At 47.4% G+C, this 16,918-nt stretch overlaps 1 long non-coding RNA gene across 1 annotated transcript in view; it reads left to right on the forward strand.

Moving 5' to 3' along the window:
* Positions 1-15,148: 15,148 nt before the first annotated feature.
* The window catches only part of LOC311624151, a 244,719-nt gene continuing 242,949 nt past the window's right edge, over positions 15,149-16,918 (forward strand). Inside the window, exon 1 of the long non-coding RNA XR_014795262.1 lies at positions 15,149-15,355. This is a non-coding gene — a long non-coding RNA (uncharacterized lncRNA). The remainder of the gene's footprint in view (positions 15,356-16,918) is intronic.

Raw genomic sequence — 16,918 nt, forward strand, 5'->3', positions numbered from 1 at the left:
AAAATTGATTTCAGGGAGGAAGGGAGAGGGAGAGAGAGACAAGAACATCAATGATGAGACTCACTGACTGGCTATCTCCTACATGCCCCCCATTGGGGATCGAGCCCGCATCCCAGGCAAGTGCCCTTGACCAGAATCGAACCCGGGACCCTTCAGTCCACAGGCTGATGCTCTATCCACTGAGCCAAACCGGCTGGGGTCTCTCACACGCTTTCAAGTTGGGAGCCAAATGAGACTCCAGATCGGCTTCCGAGGAGCGGCTGGGTGGTGCCCACCACCTGCTCCTCTCCTTCTGCCTCCACGGGCAGCCTCCCCAGGACCTTCTGTCAGGAGCTGGGCACCTGCATGGCCTCAGCCCGGCTTCCATCAGGGAGAGCGAGCGGCTCTCTTGTGCCTGCCCTGGGTGAGGCTCGCTCTCCTGATTCCCAGGCCCCTCCTGCCACCGGGAAGGCTGACTGTCCACAGAGGCCGCCTTCACTCCCTGGGGCTGCCTTCACTCTCTACGACGCCCTCTGTCCTGGTGTCGGTCACGTTCGTCCCTCTGTCCTGGTGTCGGTCATGTTCGCCCCTCTGTCCTGGTGTCGGTCACGTTCGGGCTGGAACAGAGGACCCAGGGGCCTCCCAGAGGGACTAAGAGCCTGCATTCAGCTGGGGAACTCGGGAGAGACCGGTCACTCTGGCAGGCCTTAGAGGCTCACGCCTTTTGTGTGACCCCGTATGTCCCAGTAAAACCAGGTGCTGCTGACGGGGTGAGGCAGGGACCAGGCTCCTTCCCCTGGTGGTTTCCATCCTCAGCTCAGGGCCCCCGGCAGTCCTGGGGAGGGTCGCCTCCCCACCGAGTGGTCCTCAGCGTGTGCCTCTGCCACCCTTTGCTCCTTCAAGTCCCCTGTCCTCTCTCAGAGCCTCTCACCATGTGGGGCTGAGCCTCCAGTCCGACCCCAGGCTCTGCCAGGAGCGGCGGTTGGAGGGCTATATGGAAGAGTGACATGATCTGACAGATGTTTGAAAGGGTGGGAAAAGACTTGGGAAGGGAGAGTAGAAACGGAAGCAGAGGAAGGGGTTGGAGACCACTGCACTTAGTGGTCCAAATTCGAATTGCAAGCCTGAGGAGGTGTCCACGGCATTTGAATCAGGGGCTGAGTTCACGGTTATATGGGAAGTCAGCGTTGCACTTGGTGGTGCTCAGTGTCCATGACTGTTCCGTTTCTGGGCAGTTTCCTGACCCGGTGAGTGTGGTACAACCAGAACCTTCCCTGTGTGTGTGTGGGCAGGTCTCCAGGAAGGATGCGTTTCCTCCCGGCACTCAGCCCCGCACTCTCTGCCCCGTGTCCCTGAGGCAGCGGGAGCACTCAGAGAAGACGGGCTGGGAGTGAGGATGCCCGGGAGGGCCGGTGCCAGCCCTGCATCAACTGGCTGCATCAGTGTTCCCATCTGTAAAATGGGCTGGTGGGAAGATACTCTGTGAATGTGGAAGGTGAAGTTTTCACTTGAATTGGTTATACAAGCCTATGCTACAAGGTCAGAAAGTGTACAAGCTAGTCAATAATAATAATAAAAAAAATTATTTCTCTGGAAGCCTATTGCCCCCCTAACCACCCAGTTCCCCTTCTTGAAGCCAAGTGGTTTATCACTTTCTGTGTGGCCTCCCTGAGCCATTTCTTGCATCCGTACGAAAATAAACATATATGACAATTAAAAGATGATAAATACTGCCCTGGCCCGTATGGCTCAGTTGATGGGAGCATGGGGCATGGGGTCTGTCCTCAGTCAGGGCGTATACTCTGTTTGCAGGTTTGGTCCCCCATTGGGGCATGTGCAGGGGGCAACTGATCTATGTTTCTCTCCGCCCCCTTCCTCAGTCTCTAGAATCAATGAAAAACATATCCTTAGGTGAAGCTTAAAATAAGTAAGTAAGTAAATAAATAAATAAATACTATGACACAAGTATGTATCTATATTTTTATCATCCCTTGCACGTGACAGGGCATCCACATCAGCTTACGAATGCCTCTTCATTCTTTCTGATGGCTGCATACTATTCTCCACTATGACCATTCCAGGATTTGTTGACCGTCTCCTATAATGGACAGGCAGTTGGCCATATTTGTCACAATTAACCATGCATGTATCACCTTTGCTCCTAGCTGTTGCTTTTTTTTTTTTTTTAATTGATAGTTTCACTGTTGTAGTGCTTTTAGTATGTTTATAATCTCTAGTAATATTTATTAGAACGTGGTAAATGTTTAAACGTTTTAAAGACAAAGAGTCTGAGGGAGATGAGAGGCAGAATTGCACACTGTTTCAGGAAAAGGCTTCCAGAGCAATCCTCGTTTGAAAACCAGCTTCCAGGCTTTGAGGACGCGCCATTTCTCTCTCCGGGGCTCAGTTTGCTGGTGTGTAGAATGGGCTCCGTGGTCACGGCCACCTCACGGGGTTACGGTGAGGGTTAAATAGTAAGCACTCGGTAAACGGCAGCTGCCATTGTGTTCATGTTGTGTTGATGATCGTTATTATTACTTGGCTTTAATGTTTGTTTTGGGTAAAGTGTATCTTGTGGGTCCTTTGGCATGGCAGTCAGAACCCCGACATCCTGGGCTTTTCCTCTGGAAACATGAGTGTATATAACATGTCACATGTTAACGGCTGCGGGGTTTTGAGCTGCATAATCTAGCTCCCTGTTTCCTAAGAGGTCAAATGACCTCCAGATTTCAAGTTTCCTATTATTCTCTTCTGAAAGGGACAATGGAGCCCTTGTTTGAACAGCTTTGGCGAGGCCAGAGGAAAAATTGGTCATTATAGGGAACACAAAAGGTTCGCTCTCCATACATTAGCTTGTCAATTGCTTTCTTATATTTTATTGATTTTGTACAGAGAGGAAGGGAGAGAGATAGAGAGTTAGAAACATCGATGAGAGAGAGTCATTGATCAGCTGCCTCCTGCACACCCCCCACTGGGGATATGCCCGCAACTAAGGTACATGCCCTTGACCGAAATCAAGCCCTGGACCCTTCAGTCCCCAAGCCGACGCTCTATCCATTGAGCCAAACTGGCTTCGGCAAGTCAATTGCTTTCTTAATACAGAGTTGGGGAAGGGAGGATACAGAGAGGGGAGAAAGAAAGATTATTTTGTGTCCATGGCTGGATGTAAATATTTGACAGGCACACATGGAATTTAATATCACATCTTTGCAAAGACAGAGCCTGTGCGAGTGAGCAAGCCTGCCGAGTGGCTTTGCACCACCACTGTGCTGGGTCTGGCTGCGTTCCTCAGGTCATAGGAGGAGGAGATGGGAAAGGGTGTACAAAGAGTTGACTTTGTTGAAATGGTAGCTATTCGTGCTGTCCCTTCAGCATAGACCATTCCCAACAAAATAAAAGCCCATGTGGATTTAAGCTGGAAAAACCCAATAAGAAGTTCCACTAAGCCCTGGCCGGTGTGCTCAGTGGTTAGAGCATTGGCTTGAGCACCAAAGGGTTCTAGGATTCAATTCCCAGTCAAGGACACGTACTTGGGTTGCAAATTCAATCCCTGACCCCATTCAAGGTGCATTTGGGAGATAACCAAGTGATGTGTCTCACATTGATGTCTCTCTCTCTCTCTCTCTCTCTCTCTCTCTCTCTCTCTCTCTCTCTCTCTCTCTTTCTCTCTCCTCCCCCACCCCCTGCCATCTCTCCTTCTCCCCTCCAGCCTTCCCTTCCACTCTCTCTGAAAATCAGTGAAAAAATATCCCTGGCCCTAGCTGGTTTGGCTCAGTGGACAGAGCATTGCCCTGTGGACTGGAGGGTCCCAGGTTCAATTCCAATCAAGGGCACGTGCACAGGTTGTGAGTTCAATCCCCAGTAGGAGGTGGGCAAGAGGCAGCCAAGCAATGATTCTCTCTCTTCTTCTCCCTTCCTCTCTGAAATCAATAAAAATTTATATATATATATATATATATATATTTTTTTTTTTTTTCATCCATCCTCAGGTGAGAATAAATAAATAAATAAATAAATAAGAAGAAGCTTTACTAATACAAGAGCACCATTTGTTCATAGGCCCAAGTATACAGTATTTGGCTTTACCAATCTTTATATCAAAAAGAATGAGGCAACAAAAGTTGTGGTCTTGCCAAAACCAGTTTGGCTCAATGGATAGAGTGTCGGCTTGGGGACTGAAGGGACCGGGGTTCGATTCCGGTCAAGGGCATGTACCTTGGTTGCGGGCATATCCCCAGTAGGGGGTGTGCAAGAGGCAGCTGATCGATGACTCTCTCTCATCGATGTTTCTGGCTCTGTATCTCTCTCCCTTCCTCTCTGTACAAAATCAATAAAATATATTAAAAAAAAAAAAACAAAACGTTGTGGTCTTATATTTAGGTTTCATATTCCTATTTAAAAAGAAACCATCTTGTACAAAAAACCAAAATGTGTTTAACCAGTCCCCTATTGATGGGCACTTAGGTTGTTCCCAAACTTTGCTATTACAATAATGCTCATTGATGAACACTTTTCACAAAGGGATTAGACATTTATTTACATGGGCATAAGTGTGCCTGCATATTAAATTCCCAGGAATAGAGTTCCTGGTTCAAACGCCACACGTGTTTGTGAAGCTGACAGGTATGACAGTGATTGTGTCCCTGCAGTCCTGCTCATGCGGTATGTTATCAGGCTCTCCGCTCATCTGTCATCTAATGGGTAAAAGAACATTAAAAGAAACCCAGTATGTTAGTATAGTTCATTTTGCATGTCTCTCGTTATAGCAAAGGTTAATACTTCTCTTGTGTTTAAAAGCCATTGGTACTTCCTTTTCTGTGACCTCTCATCTATATATTCTTTGCCAGTTTTTCTGCAGGACTCTTGGCCTATTTCTTAATGATTTGTGGGGACTCTTTATATATTAGGGAAATTTGTATCCCCCCTCCATTCTTGTCTTTTACTTTGCTTGTGGTAGTTTTTGCCTAGTGTATATTTTTAGAGTTTCTGAATTATTGTTTTAGTGAAAAGGACCGGCCCAACTCCAGGATTATTTTAATACTAGAGGCCCGATACCAGCAATCCGTGCAGTAGCAGGCCTTCCTCCCCCGCCTGCCGGCCCCGGCCTCCCTCCCGCACCCGGGACCCGGGTTTGGTCTGGAAGGTCACATCGGTCTAATTACTCTTTTATTATTTTATTATTATAGATTCTCTAAATTTCTTCCAGTGCTTTTACAATTTTGATTTTTTTTACATTTGAATTTCTGATTTATTTTTTATTTATTCTGGGGTATAATTGGAAGTTCAGCTCCAATTTCATATTTTTTTCTAGAAAGCCACCACGTTATCCCATTACCACTTACAGTATAACTCATCTTAATGCCTACAGATTGGGAAGGCACTCTTGATGGCTTACTAAATTCCCAAATAGTCTTGGGAACTTATTATACAGAGTTTTTAAGATTATTATATAAATTAACAATTTAAAATTGCTAAGGGAAAACAGTGGCTACTTACAAAACCAAACCACACTGGAATAGACCGTCTTTTATATTCATTTTAGGTGTGTGTGTGTGTGTGTGTGTGCGCGCGCACAGCATTTTTGTGGGTGGGAGCCCATGGTGGGAGCCTCTCTTCTCTTCCCAAGTCATTGGCGACTCTGACCGAGGAGATATGGGGAGTCCGCTGAGGGGGCTCAGGGAAGGTTTTCCTCACCCCTGGAGCGGCACAAGGCAGGGACGTTCCGCTGCCTCTGAGTACCCCCTCTCCCCACCTTCTGACCCTCTGCAGCCATATTGGGCTGGGGTGGGAGGCAGCCTGAGGAGAAAGCTGAGAATCAGAGTGGAAAGAAGAAAGACGGGGGGGGGGGGGGGGGGGGGGGAAGGACAAAAAAAAACCCAGCTTCCACATTAACTAACTAAATGGCCACCCCCGGAGACATCCTAATACCAACCTCCTTGATAGACGGTTAATCAATGACCTTATTGTTCAAACCCTGCTGAGCTGGGTTTTCTCCTGTTTGCAGCTAACCCAGCCACACTGAGTACATTCCAGCTTCCCCAAGATACTGAAAAATCTAGAACTTCATCTTCTCCCTGTCTACCCCTCTCTCTCTCTCTGAAGTCGCTGAGGGTGGACTAGTGTGAGAAGAGAACTTTATTAAACGCAGTAGGTCAAGTCAAAGTCTACAAACACAGGGTCCCATTTGGTATCGTGCAACCCAAATCCTCTTTAGCAGCATGTGGCTCCTCAGAGAAAAAGCATGTGTTTCCTTAAAGCAGGGGTGGGGACTGTCTGGCCCACGGGCTGTGTAAGGCCGAAGAAATCGTTTGGTCTGGCCCTGCCAGGCATCAGGGGTGTTAATTAAATGTTTGACCAAATAGAGCAGGCTAATTTTTAGATTGATAACTTCTATGGCCTGCGAATGGTGTTATAAATCTCCAAATGGTCCTTGGCAGAAAAAAGGTTCCCCACCCCGCTCTATACTTCCCTACTTTTTTCTTAATACTTTAAAAATGATTTTTTTTTTTAAGATTAGAAATCACTCCAAGTGTCTTAGAGCTATTTTGCAGAAACAGAAAATAACTGTAAGACTATAAAAAGTTAAAGCTGAAATGGCCGTCTCACAGTCTCATAGAGCCCTGGTTTCGGCTGAGGAATTTTTAAAAATGCCGCTGGCTGGGTCCCACCCAGAGATTCTGACTTCATTGTGTCAGGATGTCTCCGGAATGCGGGGATTTCATAAGGCCTCATCCTTTTATTTTAACTTTGTAACATTTCCCCCCAAGTTTTTTGTTTTGCATCCCTGAGCTTCCCCTACCAGGGGTCTTCAAACTACGGCCCGCGCGGCCCGCAGAGGAGTCTGATCCGGCCCGCCAGGTTTTTTGGGCAGTGAGCGCAGCCGAGGTGTTACAGTAGGAATTAGTAGTTCATATAGTCCAGCCCTCCAGCTCTCTGAGGGACCGTGATCTGGCCCCCACTTTAAAAAGTTTGAGGACCCCTGCTAGACTCACTGAAGTTTGACATTTGGCCACATTTGCTTCGAACAGTTCATTGCAGCAACTCTTACCCATTTCCATACATTTCTAACCAGGAGCAAATGAATCACCGCAAGTAAATGAAAATTCATGCATTATGGCCTCTTCTCCTCCCCAGAACATGCGTGTTTTAAACAGGTAACAGCGTCGCCGCTGTCACACTTGAAAAGCATAAAAGGGGCGCAGTGGAAGTCCTCCTGGCTCCCGGCTCCTGGGGGTCATTCAGGGGAGACCTCAGGCAGGGAGTCCTCCCTCTGGAGCACAGCTGGGCCCATCACAGAGACCACATGGCCTTTCAGGCCTGATGACTTATTCTCATTGTTATCCTTCAAAAGCTCCTCTTCCTAAAAAAAAAAAAAAAAAAAAAAAAAATCAAATGAAAGAATTCCTTGCTTGGTGGTTAAAAATTAATTAACCAGGAAGGGCTAATTGTGAAAAGCAAGACTGCCCAGGCCTCCCCGCCTTCCCCACCCCCTGGGCCCAGGCCTCCCCACCTCCCCCCAACAACCCCCCCTCCCCCCATACCGGGCCCAGGCCTCGGAGGAACTACTTTTAACTCTTTCTGGCTGTACTTTTTCTAGCTCTTGGCCTGAAATGCAAATGTTGGATTTGACACCACTGGTTGTGAAGTGTGGACTGAGGAATTTAATCTCCTGACTTCCTGCTAGAGAGGAGGGCTTTGCCCACCCCCACCAGGGCAGAGGTGTGCCATTGTGTTTTGTTTGTTCCCAAAGGTTTCTGTGTGTGTGTGTGTGTGTGTGTGTGTGTGTATTAGGAAGATACAAGATAACCATTTGTTGGTCTGTAGGAGCTGAGGATGACCAGTTTGTGGGATGAAAGACAGTCCTCTTGCAAAGGTTTCTAATCTGCCAAGATGCTTTGGGGGAAATCACCTCTTTTCGGGCTTAAGTCATTTCCATAAATACTGTCCCGTGGCGCTGTGGGGCGGCAAAGCAAATCTCAGCAGATGCTTTCTTCTCTCCAGGGCTTGAGAGTGATGATAAACCTCTTGGTTATCATCAGGTGTGGATTCATATCCTGGGCTTTTGTGTTCTTGTAGCCCAGCGGGTCGAAGTCCAAGGAGTTGTTCTTAGTCTTAAACCGTATCTTTGTCTAGTCACCCAACAAACACGCAGAAGAGCCCGGAGCTTACGCTCTCCGGATAAGGAAGGTCCAGCCGCTTAGTGAGAACAGGGCATTGGTTTTGGAGATCCAGCTGCTTCGTGAGTACAGGGCATTCTGGAGGAATGAACATGGTTCGGAACGAGAGGTGGTGTTGTGCAACACGGCCAATGCACTAAATACCACTGAATTGTTCGCGTTAACGTGGTTAATTGTAGGCTGTGTTCCCTTCTCAATAAACCCAAAGAGGGGGGTTCCAAGTAAGATCCTCCTGGAGCTGAGAGCCTTGTGTCTGTCACATCAGTCCTCAGCCACATTTCCTAACTTCCTCTAACCCCGGGGTGCCCTTCGGAAACCACCTTGGGAAACACTTTTAAGGAATTTTTTAATTGACTTGGAGACACACACACACAGAGAGAGGAAGGGGCATCAATTTCTTGGTCCACTTATTTATGTATCATTGGTTGCTTCTCCTGACCAGAGGACAAACCTAAAACCTTGGCGAATCAACTACACTAACCATCTGAGCTACCCCGGCAGGCCAGGACATTTATTTATTGACGTGGAAAGATGTCCATGACGATTTCATGCACAAAATGGTTAGTGCAGAATGACCACTTTCTTTTTGGTGAAAATACAGATCTATATTTAGGCCTAGAAAAGACACCGTTGTCATGGATAACAACAAAAGTTACCTGTTTTTGGAGTGAAGATTTCTCACACGTGGATTTCTTTCTTTCCTTATTTTTTGTTTGTTTTCCTGTATTTTAAAATCTGTCTGCAGCCGAAACCGGTTTGGCTCAGTGGATAGAGCGTCGGTCTGCGGACTGAAGGGTCCCAGGTTCGATTCCGGTCAGGGGCATGTACATTGGTTGCGGGCACATCCCCAGTGGGGGGTGTGCAGGAGGCAGCTGGTTGATGTTTCTCTCTCATCGACATTTCTGGCTCTCTGTCTCTCTTCCTCTCTGTAAAAAATCAATAAAATATATTTTTAAAAAAATCTGTCTGCAAGAGTCTATACCACATGTGTCAAACACAAGGCCCGCGGGCCAAATCCAGCCCTCCAGGCCTTGCAATGTGGCCCGCACCGCGCTGTCATCACTGCACTCCGCTGTCAGCTTATGACATTGTCAGTTTATGACTGTTCAGTAAACCATTCAGCCCGCGATTTAGGCTGGATTTTAGATTTTGGCCCCTTCTCTGATTGAGTTTGACACCCCTAGTCTATACTATTTATCTTGTAAAAGAAAAGAAAGAGTTCCTGCCCCCTATCTTTCACTTTTGCCCTGTCCTACCTTTCTGAGTTGTCACCTTGCACATTTTACAGACTTCAGAAATCAGCCTGTTTTCATTAACGTAACAGAGCGGGTGAAATTTCCTTGATATGAACACAGCTTTAGGCTCTCGGTCTTTACAAAGACATGAATCTGCCTGCCCCCTAGTTTTCCATTCTCTGAAGTGGATTCAGCTCTTAGGTTGATACAGGTAACAATTAATTAACAATTATGATCCAAATAAAGCCAGACATTCCATGCAGCTCAGTCAAAGAAAGGAGACACATTTAAAGAAATACAATAGGGCCACAAAAATTAACTGACAAAGAATTCTGGCCCTAGCCTGGTAGCTCAATTGGTCAGAGTGTTGTCTGGATACGCCAAGGTTGTGGGTTCAATCTCCAGGCAGGGCACATACAAAAATAACCAATGATTGCATAAATAAGTGGAACAACAAATCAGTGTTTTCTCTCTCTCTCTCTCTCTCTCTCTCTCTCTCTCTCTCTCTCTCTCTCTCTCTCTCTCTCTCTTCCTCTTTTTCTCCCAAAATCAATTTTTAAAAATAATCATTTTTTTCCTCCCTCAAAAATATTATAGAGAGCTCAGTTTAAAACCAGTAGTACTATAATATTTATTGAGGTCTCCCTTTTTTTTCTTCCCAGTTCATCTGTAGTCCCTGTAGCTACTATGACAGGTTATCACAGAAACACTAGTTTATTCTCCTTCTGCCTGGAGAGCAGAAATCAGACTGAAGTCCAGGTGTTGACAGGACTGGTTCCTTCTGGAGTCTCCAGCAAAACAACCTTTTCCTTTTCTCGCTTCCTCAGGGCGCTGACATCCCTTAGCTTCCAGAAGCTTCCTCACATCACCCAACTTCTTGCTTTGGTTGTTACATCTTCTGCCTCATCCTTGGACCTGCTGCCTCCCTCTAATAAGGAACCTTGTGATGATACCGGGTCCACAGGATAACCAGACTAATCTTTGGTCATCTGACCGTCACTTAAGCACGTCTGCACAGTCTCTTTTGCCGGGTAAGGGGGATACTCACAGCTCCGAGGGTAGGATGGGGATATCTTTGGGACAAGGGGCAGCCGACCGAGGTCCCGGTAATTTCTTCAGCACTTCCGCACTCGGCTGGCCTTGTCTTCCAAGCGAAGCGGTGAGATTCGGCTCCTGCCCACCTGTCCTGCCCGCAGCTGTTTCTAGCGCTGGACCGGCAGCTTCCGGTCCACCTTGCACAGGATGCTCCCTGCCCGCAGGCGCACAGCTCACCGCAGGGCACAGGCGTCCTCCAGATCCATCGGGCTGCTTTTCTTGCAGAAAATCCCGATCCCAGTGTACTTCTGGCTGGAGGGCGCTAAGCTGTTCAGTGCCTTCATGTATGACGCTGAGCCCGTTATTATTGATAGAAGTCTGTTATTTATGAGTCTTTTTTAAAATAGATTTTTATTGATTTCAGAAAGGAGAGGAGAGAAAGAGAGAGATAGAAACATCAATGATCAGAGGGAACCATTGATTGGCTGCCTCCTGCATGTTGGACCGAGCCTGCAACCCAGGCATGTGCCTTTGACCAGAATCGAACCTGGGGCCCTTGAGTCCGCAGGCCAACGCTCTCTCCATTGAGCCAAACTGGCTAGGGCTTGTAAGTCATTTTAACGATGATGAGGACGTTTGAAGTTTCCATCCTGGAGCGGTATAAGGCAGTGGTTGAGAGCCCAAATGCTGAAACGACACTCTTTGGGTTTGCCCAGCTCCCCGCCTTTCCAGCTGTGGAACCTCCAGGACCAATCAGTGCCTCAGTTTCCCCACCTGCTAATTGGGTTGTTTTGAGGAATAAATAAGATAAAGGATGAAAGTGTCTGCACATAGTAGGTCCACAGCATATTTTCATTTCCTTCGCCTTAGAGGTCAGATGTGGCATATCGGGCCAACCTTCCCCCCACAGGGCTTACAGCCAGTTCCAAATGATGGGGAAAGTCTTTATTTCCACGGTCACAGATGAAAGGGCTCATGAGGACTTACCCAAAAGAGTAAGCAGAAGTGAAGAACTTGCCTAGGGCAAAAATTAAATATGTATGCACACCTATGTGTATGTTTGTGTATCTATAAGTTTGGGGGGAATAAACCTCAGAAAAGTACAATGAAACAAATGACAAACATTGCTTAAAAAGTGATGTACAGCTGAAGCCGGTTTGGCTCAGTGGATAGAGCAATGACCTGCGGACTGAAAGGTCCCAGGTTCGATTCTGGTCAAGGGCATGTACCTTGGTTGCAGACACATCCCCTGTAGGGGGTGTGCAAGAGGCAGCTATTCAATGATTCTCTCATCAATGTTTCTAACTCTCTATCCCTCTCTCTTCCTCTTTGTAAAAAGTCAATGAAATATATTTTAAATAAATAAAGAAAAAGCGATGTGTAGCACAATATTTTTAAAAAGTGCCTTTGCAAAAGTACCTCCCAAATGCCAAGCTTCCACCTAATGGTAGTCACTAGTAGCATGTGGGCACACATTTCCCTGAGCACATGTGGGCCAGTTTGCTAGATACCTTCGTGTATACACTCTGCTCTGCCATCTGCAGCGTTAACTTCCAGCAGTATGTCATGGAGTGTATTTTACCAATAATGACGTTGCTTATCGTTTTTGAAATTTTCATACTAATATATGCTCTTTTATTTTTTACTAGAAGCTTGGTGCATGGATTTGTGCACTGGTGGGGGTCCCTCTTGCAATCCCCGGGGGATGTCAGACTGCCAGTTTCAGCCCGGTTCCCACAGGCCAGGCCGAGGGACCCCACTGGTACATGGATCTGTGCACCGGGCCTCTAGTATGCATATAAGATCTTTGGTTAATATCTTCCCCCCCTTCCCCCTCTCTCCTTTCCTCTGAGATTCATCAGCTTGTTCCATGTTTCCATGCTTGTGCGTTGAGCATCTGCCCCCTGGTGGTCAGTGCACATTATAATTACTGGTCAAATGGTTGCTTAGGCTTTTATATATATAGATTATTTTTAATTTGTTTTAATTTATTTCAGAGAGAGGAAGGGAGAGGGAGAGAGGGACAGAAACATAAATGATGAGCCGGTACCGGTTTGGCTCAGTGGATAGAGCGTCGGCCTGCGGACTGAAGGGTCCCGGGTTCGATTCCGGGCAAGGGCATGTACCTTGGTTGTGGGCACATCTCCAGTAGGGGGTGTGCAAGAGGCAGCTGATCGATGATTCTCTCTCATCGATGTTTCTAACTAACTATCCCTCTCTCTTCCTCTCTGTGAAAAATCAATAAAATCTATTTTTTTAAAAAACATAAATGATGAGAGAGAATCATTGATTAGCTGTCTTCTGCACCCCCACACTGGGGATTGAGCCCACAACCCAGACATCTGCTTTGACCAGGAATGGAACTGTGACCTCCTGGTTCATGAGTCTATGCTCAATCACTGAGCCATGTCGGCTGGACAATAGATGCCCTTTCAAAACTATTTTTCTTTAGTTATTCTAGATCACAAGAGGTATAAAAAAAAAAAAAAAGTAGTGAAATGTAGCCACCCCCAAGCTTCCCCCAGTGGTGACATCCCACATAACCATTGAAATATCAAAACCAGGAAATTGATAGTAAAAGAAAACTCCAGACCTTTCTAAGATTTCACCAGGTTTTACATGCATACGTTTAAAATATAGTTTTTAAATTTATTTTTAGAGAGAAGAAGGGAGAGGGAGAGACAGAAAGATCAGTGTGAGAGTGAAACATCGATTGATGCCTCTGCACGCCCCCACTGAGGATTGAGCAGGCAACCCTGGGCATGTGCCCTGACCAGGAATCAAACCAGCAACCTTTCAGTACACGGGGTGGTGCCCAACCAACTGAGCCACACCAGCTGGGGCTTTAGTATGCTCTAAGGTGTAGCTCTATGACACTTTATTTTATTTACTTGGATCACAAATGCTGTTTTTAATAAACACCATCCGTCCAGAAATAGAGTGCAGCATATTCAAACCCGGGGTGATGTGTGGGCTATTTCCCTAGGTGATTTTCACTGTGTATATGCTGGATTTTTAAAAACAGCAGCCACACTCACAAAGGGTCTTCTGAGCGGCATATGATTTTAAAACCTGCCTTATTGTAAGAAAATCATGGACATCTCTCCGTAAGACGCCTAGATTGTAACTGATGACTTTCCATGGAAGCAGTAACCCACTCATGCCCAGGCCCTAACACTCTGGAAAACGTGTTGTGCCCAAACGGTTGGAGCTTCTGAGCCGGAGCCGTGGTGTTGCCTGAGCCGGGTCCATGCACAAGCGGGAGCTGCTTCCTCTCGGAGCCACCAGGACCCTCTGCTCATCCTCCAGGCGCCCCGGCGGAGTGCTGTGTGCACACCTGCTCGGCTGTTAGCCTCGACTAAACGCTTTTACGAGGCCTCCCCCTTAACAACTTCCAGCCCAACCTCCCCCGGCTCCCCTGCCCGCCCCCCTCCCCGCGCAGGGGAACTGCCAACGCCCCCATCTCTGCTTTTACGCATTTGGCATAAACATTTCTTGCAGCTCATAAACACCTGGGCCATTTTACCAGTGCCATGAAAGATGTTTATGGCCCAAATATGAAAACTTGGTGAGAGTTAACACGCAGGCGAACAGTGAGAGAGAGGTGTCGTCTGGGAAGGACCCACAGCCCTCTGGGGGAGTGCACGGGGTGGAGACAAGTGCTGACGGTTATCAGGATGGTCTGGGGCTCCAGCTCTTACTGCTCTTCGGGAACGGGAGGTTCCTAAGGGTTATCAGCTTCCTGTTTGGGTGTTTTTATAGCATTATTATGCTGCCAAGTGAATGAGGCAAAATAAAATGGGAAAAGAGACGCAGGACCAGGAGGTTAATAAAAATCCATTTTGTCACTCGCCAGCCTCCCCTGCCACAGCTTCCTCTCGGGGCCCTCTGAGTCCCTTTGTATTGACAGATGCCACTGCTCATTTACGATGTGATAATAAAAACCTTCGGCCTGACTCAGTGTTATTCTTTTCCTCCCCTGATGGGAGGGGACCAAATGGCCCGCAGCCGCCTCAGCAGGCATTTTTTCATTAAAGATGATAACTTTATGGTGAACAACAAAATGCAAAAGACAGGTCGGGAAAGTAGCATTTGGTCAGGGACGGAAAGGTCTATGAAGCAGACTCACACCCCCGAACGACTTGTTTGTAAAATGTCCCGGATTTTTCACACATGAAGGAGGTCTAACAGGCTTAGATGAATGGGAAGCGACATAGGTGAGCCCAAATCTCAAAATACAAAAGCATGGGTGGCGGATAGGAAATGTGAGCTCTCTTCCTTCTGCGATGGTGTTATTTGTGTAAATAAGACGTAATTGCCTAACTCTTATCAATGTGTGATCCGTTTTTGGTATTGTATACATACAAGAGCTTTTTCTTGGTTTCTCTATCACTTATTTATCCTTGGTATTTGACTCTGAAAAGCATTAAAAATGCAGTCCCTAGGTTTCATAGGTTTTTATTCCAAAAATTCACATTTTACATATTTTTATTGCTATTCATCATTTTCAGACTTATTAGTACTTCTTAGTCACTGGTTCAAATCCTATTTTAATTAAACCGCTAGTTTCAAACTCAGCCATGTTAGGTTGTTATGCCCAAATTGCTTCATCCTATCTCTGCCGTAAGCCATAAATGAGACTTGTTGGTAGACCATCGATGTCTTTAAATGAACGCAGACAGATTTCTCTGCTATGTTTTAACATTAACCCTCTAGAGCACATGTGTCAAACACAAGGCCCGCGGGCCAAATCCAGCCCGCCAGGCCTTGCAATGTGGCCCGCACCGCGCTGTCATCACTGCACTCCGCTGTCAGTTTATGACATTGTCAGTTTATGACTGTTCAGTAAACCATTTGGCCCGCGATTTAGGCTGGATTTTAGGTTTTGGCCCCTTCTCTGATTGAGTTCGACACCCCTACTCTAGAGCAGTGGTCGGCAAACCGTGGCTCGCGAGCCACATGCAGCTCTTTGGGCCCATGAGTGTGGCTCTTCCACAAAATACCACGTGCGGGCATGCACCGACAGTGCGATTGAAACTTCGTGGCCCATGTGCAGAAGTCAGTTTTCAGCTGGGGTGAGTCTATTTTGAAGAAGTGGCGTTAGAACACTCAAGGGGCCAAAGTGCCTCATGTGGATCGAGAGCCACAGTTTGCCGACCACTGGCCTAAAGGATTGGGATGGTTTCCCCCCATTTACGGGGAGGCTGTTTGTAGGGTACAAATCTCAGCTCTTTCTCTGTTTTGTTAGCAAGGTCCAGAAACTTCTAAAACTCAGTGGTTTGGGGTTTTGTTTTGTTTTTGTTATAAATTCATTCTGAGAGGCAACTAACACACCAAGTGGCGAGTCCCGGCGGTGGTCCTCCGCGGACAGGAGCTACTCCCCAGGGAGACGCTGGTCACCACAGTCCTGGTCCCCTCGCCCTCTGCAAGGAGCACAGAGCAGGCGCAAAACCTCCTCCTGCGGAAGGCAGGTGGATCCGAAGTGAGCGGCCTCCAGCGTTCACAGCTCACGGTGTGATGGCAGCTCATTGGCGTGAGGGCAGGGCTGCGTGTCTGCACCCTTCACTTTCGGGGGACAGAAGCTCACTTAGCCATTCCTGCGACGTGTGGGCAGCCCTGGCATCTGTGAGCGGAAGATCAAAGGCCCAACGCTGGGACGGAAATGGGAGGATTACTGTCCAGCCAGGCGTCTCTCGCCTCCCCGAAGCCTGGCGGTTCTTCCTATGGTCAGGAGCTGTTTGGCTCTCGGGTTGGGGTTTTACGAAGGACAGACCCACACTTGAGTAAGGGGCAGGGAAGTTTGCACTTTCTTTGGAAGTCCGGCTGTCAGGATGAATTTGCCAAGCTCACGGCACAGGGCCTGGCACTCAGTAAGCCCTGGGTAACACCTGCCATTCTTCTTCTTATTTATGTAACTTAATGGCAAAGTTATGTGCATGGTTCCGATGAAGTGATCTCCTCCACCCTTGTGGAGTGCTTTAGAAATTTCTAGAGCGGAGCCCGGCACCTTGGAGAGCTAGACAGATGTTTGCTGTGTGAAGGGTGCAAGCACTCCGGATGGAGCGGGTTCATTCCCAGGAGAAGCTGGCTGAGGCCCAGGGAGCTGACATCATTTGCCTAAAGTGGGATTCGAACCCAGGTCTTTAGAAGCTTGCTCTGCCTTTATTTTCACTCTGAAACCGACGTGGCCGAGCAGTTGAATTACCTCAGGTTTCCGTAGCTTTCTGGTGCAGCCACTGAGGAGAAGCGGTTGTCCCTCGTGGGTCACCGATAGCCAAGCTAAGTCTGGTTTGAAACCCAAGCTTTGAGTCCCACAGACTTGGGCTCAGTCCTAACCCTGACCCTGTAGCTGTGTGATCCTGGGTCAGCCACTTTGCTTGTCTGAGCCTCAGAGTCTCCCTATGCCAGTGGTCGGCACACTCATTAGTCCACAGACCCAAATATCAACAGTGCAACGACTGAAATTTCCTTTGAGAGCCACATTTTTTTAAA

This window comes from Pipistrellus hanaki, assembly GCF_964339955.1.
Source record: "Pipistrellus hanaki genome assembly, chromosome: 6".
NCBI classification, from domain to species: Eukaryota; Metazoa; Chordata; class Mammalia; order Chiroptera; family Vespertilionidae; genus Pipistrellus; species Pipistrellus hanaki.